The 8,098-nt window shown below is 50.8% G+C and overlaps 1 pseudogene; it reads left to right on the top strand.

The window, feature by feature from the left end:
• Positions 1-1,535: 1,535 nt before the first annotated feature.
• On the top strand, positions 1,536-3,381 carry LOC135900826 (uncharacterized; annotated as a pseudogene).
• The last annotated feature ends 4,717 nt before the right edge of the window (positions 3,382-8,098 follow it).

Here is an 8,098-nt window from a genome sequence, read left to right as displayed (position 1 = left end):
TCCTGGCTCTAGAGGAACCCGTCGGGAAAGTTAAATTCACTGGGTATAGCTCGTTTCAGGGATGTCTTACAACGCGTATCCTGGTGAACAAGGCGTACACCGCAGTCCCGGTCGACCGCGACTTGGAGATTGAACAGGAATACACCATGGTCAAGGTCCTGCCACTTAAGCGCCATTACCCGTCAATACATATTCTTAATATTTACTGCCCTCCGCAGAAGCAGCGCGTAACTTTCAACGAAATCTTCTACCGCGCGCTCAAATCGGCTGACAAGGATCCTCTCGTGATTGTTGGGGACTTCAACGCTCCCAGCCTTCATTGGGGATACCGCTTTGCGAAGGCCAGAGAACGCAAACTGGCGGAGTTAATGTCCACATTTCGTCTCACGCTTCTCATGGATCCGGCATGGCCCACACACGTGGGCAATTCGTTAACGCGTGACACATGCCCTGACCTATCTCTCGCTAAGAACGCTAAAGATGCCGCCTGGGAGAACCTGGTGCACTGTCTTGGTAGCGATCACTGCCTTCTCCGGGTCACTCTTCTGGCGAAGGCGGCTCGCAGAAAGTGGGGCGAGGCCACATTGACCGATTGGCATGAGTTCAGAATGTAGGAGATACCTCCCGCGCTCTTTTCCGGCGGTTACGCTGAGTGGGCAAAGCAATTGCACACAATACAGCAACAACACGTTACGAGAGTTCAGACTTCCGAAGACATTCCCGCAGTGGACAATCGCCTAATGCACCTGTGGGAAGCGCGCCGAAGCCTTACCAAATGGTGGAAGAAACAAAAGCTGAATCGGAAGCTTAAGGCTCGCATTATCGAACTCACGGAGCAAGCCGCAGCGTATGCTGCCCAGCTCATGGACTCCAATTGGATGGAAAAGAGCAATTTGGCAGCGCGTCAAATGAGCTCGAGAGGGACGTGGCGTCTCTTTCGCAGCCTCATTGACCCCACTCAGACGAGAGGGGAGACGCAACGACAACTTCTGCGGGCTTTGCACGGGTACCAAGGCACGACAGCTCAACTCACGGACACGCTGTGTGAGACGTGTCTCTATTGCAAATAGGACCCGATTGGCACCGAGTACGAGTACGCGGGCAAGCCTAATCCAGACCTTGATGCCTCTTTTACATTACCGGACCTTAGGGCGGGTTTAGCTAAGGTGCGCAGAGGTGCGGCTGCGGGCCGGCGTCGCATACCAGTGAAACTATTGGTGAATCTTCCGGACTCGGCCTGCCTTCACTTGCTAGAGTACATTAATGAGATCTGGGACGGGCGTCCACTGCCTCCCGATTGGAAGACCTCCTTGGTCAGTTTCATTCCTAAGCCAGGTAAGACCGTAAATACCTATAACCTAAGGCCCATCTCACTGACTTCGTGTGCGGGCAAACTTATGGGGAAGATGAATCGGGATCGCCTCTCCCCGTACATAGAAGCTAAGGGCCTCTTTGCAGACAGTATGTTTGGTTTCCTCCCGCATATGTATGCACAGGACGTCCTCCTCCTACTACATCGCGACATAATACGACCCATGGCCATGCACCTCAACGACAAAGCCATCCTTGCCCTCGATCTTAGGGGGGCCTTTGACAACGTTCGTCACGGCAGCATCCTGGCAAATCTGAGCACCACAGATTGCGGGCACAAGACATTCGTCTACGTTAGAGATTTCCTCTCAAAGCGTCAGGCCCTCCTTAAGATCGAAGATGGGGAATATGGCCCATACACCATGGGAACACGGAGAGCGGTCTTGTCACCACTACTTTTCAATATTGCCATGATGCAGCTTCCCCAACAATTGGCCCGGGTGGAAGGCATCCGTCACGCAATTTACGCGAATGACATAACAATTTGGACTACTGAAGGGAGCGTTGGGGAAATGGAGGACCACCTCCAGCAGGCCACCTCCATCGTCGATAGCTATGCTATCCACTGTGGTCTCCGATGCGCTCCGGCGAAATCGGAACTTCTTCACACCAGAACCAATCCCAAACACAACACGAGTTTGCATCTCTTTCTGATGGGAGGTCCTATTAGAGAGGTCGAGGAAATCCGGATCCTGGGTCTGTTCATCCATCACAGACTCAGCCCGGAATCCACTATCGACATACTCAAACGCGTAGGCGAACAGGTCGGACGTATGATCCACCGCATTTCCAACAAACGCGGCGGGTTGCGGGGCAGGGACGCGCTTCGGCTCGCCCATGCCTTCGTAACCAGCAGCATCCTATACTCGTAACCTACCTTCGCACTACAAAGAAACACGATGAACGCATCGACGCCATCATAAGAAAGATTACAAAGTGAGCTTTGGACCTCCCGGTGGCTACCTGCAACGCTAAGTTGATGGCTCTAGGTGTGCTTAACTCCTACCAGGAGTTGAAGCAGGCCCATCTTGTGAACCAAAGCCCGCGACTCTCGCAGACGGTGTCCGGGCGCCACCTGCTAGACCGCTTGCACATACAACACGAGTGCATTCCAGCGGAGACATGCAGGCTCCCGGAGCCCTGGCGTCACGAGCTCTGGGTTCCTCGACTCCCGCGCAACATGGACACGCAGACACATGAAGGCAGACGAAAGGCGCGCACTCGGGCCCTCGAACACCTATATGGATTAAAGCAGGGTGTATAATACGTTGATGTGGCAGGGCCGTCGCCCACTGGATTCTACACGGCTGCCGTAGTTCACCAGGACCAACGATTTGACGAGCTTTCCTACCACGCTTTCAACTCCGCGCAGGCCGAGGAGGTTGCCATAGCACTTGCCGCCTCGCACTCGAATTCGAAGGTAATCATCACAGATTCGCGCAGAGCCTATGAGCAGTACCTGGCGGGCGAGGTATCACCATTAGCCTACCGCATTTTAAAGCGAGCCGTGAGGGAATCTGACACCTCACCCAAACGCATTATTTGTACTCCGGCCACCAGGGCGTTAGAGGTAACGAGGCTGCGGACGCGGCCGCCCGAGCGCTTACCCACCGGGCACCTCAACCAGACTCTTCCTGCTCAGAGATTAGACAACCGCTTCTGCCGTTCAGGGAAATTCTGGCATACTATTACGAACGTGATCGGCTTTCTCCGGTCCCTGCTAAGGGCCTGAGAAAGGCCGATAAACGAACCCTGCGGCGCCTGCAGACAATCACCCTGCTGTGTCCTGCAATAGCAAAACATTTTGACCCGAAAGTTGATGGGCGATGCCCTCACTGTGGGGAAGTCTCCGATCACTTTCACATGGTGTGGGCATGTCAGATGAATCCGTCCCTTTCCCCCAACCATTCCCCCGCTAGAGAGGCATGGGAGGCAGCCCTACTCAATTGCTCGGCGCTGGAGTCTCAAAGGGCGCGGGTAGCAGCTTCGTCCAGTGGAGCCCCAGACTAAAGACTCCACCTATGTAAACGGCCATTTTTGGCTTACAAACTCTCAATTTACTGAATAAAAGTTTCTCATTCGCATTATCGACATCGCACTATGCATGGAGCCGATAGTTACGGCAGGTGCCACGAGATACTATATAATATAACGTAGTTCTAATAACCACATAAGACTAAAAATAGTGACTGCGCTTGGAGCCGGTAGATACGGTAGGTACCACGACATACTATTCTATATAACGTACATAGTTTCTCAAGTTATATACGTAAATTGTTTTCCAGTATACTCGTTATATCGTAATAATTGCAAAAAAGACTGACGCGGCGCAATGAAGTTATACATGTTGCATAAGCCCTTTACCTCATTTACGCTTGAAAAGAACATGTACACTCTGTTTCACACTTAGGGGAAAACTCGGAGCGCATTGCATCGCGATGGGGCGAGCGCTTGAGTCAGGCGGCAGCAACAGCGTAGCAGATCGCGCAGGCCCAGGTGCTGCAGGGGCGGGGTCTTAAGAGGAAGCTTTAGCTCGAGTGCTCCTATCTAAATACATGTAAAAGGAGAATTCGTTTTTCTCGGCAACCACTGCACCAAATTTGACGAGGTTTGTTGCATTTAAAAGAAAAACTTAGAATCTAGTGACTGTTGGTTTCGAATTTTCGAGTTAGGTCGTCAATTTTTTATTAAAAATTGGCAAAAATCGAAAATTTTCTAAAAACGAAACTATCAAGTTTACAACTCTGTAACTCAACCACTAAAAATGATAATGCAATTCTGTGAATTGCATGTAGTAGTACATCCAAAGCGGACAAAATTGATATGTTACACATGAATATAAAAAAAATTAATTATAGGGAAATACAACTTTTGAAAAACCGTTGTAACCAAGGTAACAAATTCACGTAAGATGTAAAATGACATATTGAATTTGTCCGCTTTGAGTGATCTAATGGATGCCGTTTGCAGAACCGCGGTATCATTTCTTTATGCAGAGCTATGAATTTGTAAACTTCGTGCTTCTATTTTTTTCAAACGGTCAAATATTTGAAAATCGTCCTAAGAAAATTCAAGCCCTAAATCGAAATTCCGCTTCCAACAGTCACTAGAATTTAACTTTCTCTTTCAAATGCAACAAATTTCATCAAAATCGGTCCAGGGGTTATCTCATAAAAACGTTTTTGCGTTTTACATGTATTTGAATAGGCCGCGTCGGAGTTGGGCCCGAGCTGCGGGCCGCGCGCTGGCCGCATTGTCGGGAAACGTGCTACTGTCAGGGACAGGGGGCCGACCTCATCGTTACTACGTGAAATGCGTCGGTATTCTTTACTAAGCGTTGTGCGACGCCCACTGATGCGCCTCGAAGGTAAGTTCATCGCTCAAATGTGCAGGGTAAGTTCATCGTGCAAAGGTGCCGGGGCACTGCTCGTGTTGTGCAAGAACTGCTCGAAGAGCGCGCCGTCACTCTCCTAGAGTGGCCGCCCCGATCTCCGGGCGTCAACATCAACAGCGTCGTCAACAGACGACGCACGCTGATCACGACGCCGGCCCGCAAGCGTTTGTTTGCGCCTGCGCGAGCTGCGGCCGCCGCCCGACTCCAGCGCTCGCCGCATCGCGATGCAATGCGTTCCGAGTTTTACAAACAAGACAGACTGTACCGTCTATTGCTGATACAAAATAAATCACCATAATGGTTAGCCACTGTCGAACCATTACGTGTCGAACCATGTCGAACCACTGTCGAACCATTACGTTTTTGTTTTTGCGTTTATTGATTTGCCCACTTTGTAGGTATTCGTCGGACGAAAAACGTGGGCCAACTTCCTAGGCAGAGCAGCCTAACAGCGTTTCAAATAGCAAGCTGTCACGATGAAAAAATGCGAAAAAAAAATGGCTCGTGACGCACACCCCAGGCTCTTCAACGCGTCACTTTGGCACTAGCGAAGTATGCCTGCGATCATGTGCGAATAGTTATAGCATTTGGCTGCTGTGCTAGAAGAGGCAGGTTCGATCCCACCATCGGTCACGCATTACTTTATAGCAATATAGGCAGACTTCGCCGAATTTGGAGGTATGTACACTCGAGGCGTGCCAAGCGTTCGCGAGCGCGTCACAGCGTGCACGAAATCGCAAGTTGCTATAGATACGAGCTACAGAAACTGTACTAACGAGAACTGAGAGTGCAAGGTCGCCTGTGACACGCTCGTGCGCTGATGTTGAGACGCCGCAATCATCACATTCAAAATGTGCGGTCGCATAATTCGGAAACTAGCGGTGCGATTGTTGCAGGCTATATTTATAGATATTTATTTTTATCATTTGGTATATTTTAATATGATTGCGACAGCAATTAGCAATTATACGCCTTTTCCATTGGATTGGATTGGAGCAAACGTTTTTTGTGCCTGCACTTGGCCGCTCGCGCGCCCCGACGAGGGCCTACGTCATCTACGAGGTTGCCGTTACTCGGCGCAGGTCTCCGCTCGCCGTTGCCGGCTCGCTGGGTCCCTGCCTTTCGAGCGCTCCGAGGACATGCTGGAAGGCCCAGAGCTGTTGTTCTTTGTCGTAGCTATTCGCAGCATGCCTCGAGCCGCGGTGGGATCGTTCTTGATCTTGCTTCAACTCGATTTTTAATGCAGTCCCACAAGATGTGCGTGTAATCTGCCGTCTCCCTCCGGTAGACTCTGCACTTATCTGTCGGGTATGTTTTGGGCTACACGCGATGCATCAGTCCCGGGCTCGGTAGCGACCCGGTGTGGAGCTGTCTCAGTAGTACCGTCTCCGCTCGACTCAGGCTCGGGTGCGGGGGTGGGAGAGTCCTGCGAGCCAGGCGGTAGGCCTTCGTGATGTCGTTGTAGTCCGCCATGCGATCCTTGGCTCTGAGCCACGTCGGACGGTGTGTCGCCGGGGCGCGGTTGGTTAGCGCTCGCGTGCGCCGTCTCATTGCGTTCTGACGCGTCGCCCGAGGGCGCCGGGAACCATTTCTCTTGCTTTTCTGCCTTGCAGTGTGGCCGCTCGCAGTACGCGTCGGCCGTTGGCGAAGTTTTGGCCTTTGGAGAAGTTTTGCACCGCCTGCCTCGAGCCACTCAGCACCGTGTGGCAGTCTGCGTCGGCGATAGCCAGGGCGATGGCTACCTCCTCCGCTTGTTCTGCTGCGGCGCTTCTCACGCACGCTGCCGTCCTCGTGGCGCCGGTTACGCCTCTATGACGACCGTTGCGAAGGCGTTCCGTTGGTATTCAGCCGCGTCCACGTACCGAGCGTGATCGTCGTTATGGTGCATGTCGATGAGAGCCTTGGCCCTCGCCGCTCTTGTTCCCTTGTTGAACTCGGAATTCATGTTCTTGCGTATGGGATCGATTCCTGTCTGGCGTCGGACCTCTTCGGTGACGGGGAGCTTCATCTCCGCCACGCTCGAGCGTCCTATTCCCAGGTCGTCCAGTATCTTCCTCCCGGCTTTGGTCGTGGACAGCCACTCCAGTTTAGAGGTCCGTTGCGCTTCGGCTATTTCTTCGAGCGTGTTGTGTATCCCGATCGAGTTGTAAAAGGCGGGTCGTGCTAGTCGGTTTGCAGCGCGCCCTCGATGTAAGCATGTAAGGGGAAACAACCAGGTCACTTTTTTTCTAAAAAACACCTCTCACGTACGATCAATTCATACTTCGTGTTTAATAAGCATGTTATTGAAGCCTTGCGGTTACCGACATCGGACAGCAGTTGCTTAACTGACCCGTTTGCGCGCAAATTTCATTAGGCTAGAACAGCTCGTAAAAGCAGACGACCGCCCATTGCAATGATGAACATGCTGGGACGGCCAATGTCAACTTAGGAAGGAACAGTTTAGAAATTCAGCCCCAGGAGTTTTCTAATAGTTCTTATTAAGAAAACTTCATGTGATAATCCGCACGAAACGTTGTAAGTATGCGTTCCGCCTATGTAGGAAGATTACCATGCATAATGAACGCCAGCCACTCGAATGTGACCGCGTGTAGGGTGTGTGATGCAATTCCAATTAGCGCTTCAGAGTTGAAGGTTATTCTATGGTACAGCCACTTAAGAAACGAAAAGCCCATATTCAAATAAAGTGTAATTGCGAAGCACTCGACACCCACATGACTGGGACACGGAAAGGTGTATGCAAGAAGCGGTTAAGCCGTAAGGAGATCGTGTGTCATCGAAGAACGAATGTCCAGTCAGACGGCGACATCGACGATATAATGATGTCTGGCGGTTAATGAAAGTTAAGTTAAGCGTTTTCGTTATGGACGTGTTCGTTCTTCGCCATGCAACATGTTCAAGAGTGTGCAATGAGTTTGTGTGTCTAATAGGTTAATTTTTTTGAAACATCTGAGTGGTGAATCTCAAGTCGAATAGGTCATCACACCGCAATACGTATGGCATCGCTTAAATGCTCTGTACAAAACCACCGCCGTTTTCTTCAGCAACGTACATTTTAATGCGCCCTAAGCGTTTATCCTATGAATTTATTGATAATAAAAAGACACATCATTGCGCCATCATCACTAAGTCGTTAGACCAAGTCTCGTAGCTATATATGCCTTAATAATGATGTGGTTACCAATAATACGGATTTATAATAACTGGTGCCCCTGCGCGGCAACCGTATGCTCTTTTGCGGCGGGATCGTTCGGAAGTGTCATCGTTACCATCATTCTCCCTACCTTGTAACTCCAACAAGCGGTATTGACTCTGACAATTTTGGGCAGTGAT

The sequence above is a fragment of the Dermacentor albipictus genome, chromosome 2 (genome assembly GCF_038994185.2).
Source record: "Dermacentor albipictus isolate Rhodes 1998 colony chromosome 2, USDA_Dalb.pri_finalv2, whole genome shotgun sequence".
Classification (NCBI taxonomy): Eukaryota; Metazoa; Arthropoda; class Arachnida; order Ixodida; family Ixodidae; genus Dermacentor; species Dermacentor albipictus.
The sequence above is the reverse complement of the archived record's forward strand: the minus strand, read 5'-3'. Positions and strand labels throughout refer to the sequence as shown.